The sequence below is a fragment of the Bison bison genome, unplaced genomic scaffold, assembly GCF_000754665.1.
Source record: "Bison bison bison isolate TAMUID 2011002044 unplaced genomic scaffold, Bison_UMD1.0 scf7180017852709, whole genome shotgun sequence".
Taxonomy (NCBI): domain Eukaryota; kingdom Metazoa; phylum Chordata; class Mammalia; order Artiodactyla; family Bovidae; genus Bison; species Bison bison.
The window spans coordinates 799-2110 of record NW_011483282.1 but is presented as its reverse complement, the minus strand read 5'-3'; positions in this window follow the sequence as shown (position 1 = coordinate 2110).

Here is a 1312-nt window from a genome sequence, read left to right as displayed (position 1 = left end):
TATTAATTCTTTGGCGCTCAGCTTTCTTTATAGTCCAACTCACATCCATACATGACTACTGGAAAAACCATAGCCTTGACTAGATGGACCTTTGTTGGCAAAGTAATGTCTCTGCTTTTTAATATGCTGTCTAGATTGGTCATATCTTTTCTTCCAAGGAGTAAAGTCCATATATGATTTGTTGAGGTAGATTTCTTCTATGCCCATTTTTTGAAGAGTTTTTATCATAAAAGCTCTTTTTATGAGTCAAAGGCTTTTTCTTCATCTATTATGATTTTTATATGATTTTTATTTTTCAATATGTTAATATGGTGTATCACATTGATTTTCTGTATATTGAATATTTGCATCCCCGAAATAAACCCAACTTGATCATGGTGTATGAGCTTTTTAATGTGCTGTTGAATTTTTGTTTGCTAGAATTTTGTTGAAGATTTTTGCATCTATGTTCATCAGTGATATTGGCCTGTAGTTTTCTTTTTTGTGTTGTCTTTTTCTGGTTTTGGTATCAGGGTAATGATGGCCTCATAGAATGAGTTTGTAAGTGTTCCTTCCTCTGCAACTTTTTGAAAGAGTTTTAGAAGGATATACATTCTCTCTTCTCTAAATGTTTAATAGAATTCACCTGTGAAGCCATCTGGTCCTGGGATTTTGTTTCTAAGGAGATCTTTTATCACAGTTTTGATTTCAATGCTTGTAATTGAGTTGTTCATAATTTCTATTTCTTCCTGGTTCAGTCTTGGAAGATTGAAATTTTCTAAGAATCTGTCCATTTCTTCCAGATTATCCATTTTATTGCCATACAGTTGCTCATAGTAGCCTCTTATACTCCTTTGTATTTCTGCATTGTCTGTTGTAACCTCTCCTTTTTAATTTATAATTTTGTTGATTTGATTCTTTTCTCATTTTTTTCTTGATGAGTCTGGCTAAAAAGACTTGTCAATTTTGCTTATCTTCTCAAAGAACTAGCTTTTAGTTTTATTAATCTTTGCTATTGTTTTTTTTTCCATTTCTTTTTCATTTATTTCTGCTCTCATCTTTATTTCTTTCCTTCTGCTAACTTCCGGTTTTTTTCTTCTTTTTCCAGCTGTTTTAGGTGTAAAGTTAGGTTGTCTATTCAATGTTTTTCTTATTTCTTGAGGTAGGATTGTATTACTGAACTTCCCTCTTAGAACTGCTTTTGCTGCATCCCAAACCAGTCCATTCTGAAGGAGATCAGCCCTGGGATTTCTTTGGAAGGAATGATGCTAAAGCTCAAACTCCAGTACTTTGGCCACCTCATGCGAAGAATTGATTCATTGGAAAAGACTCT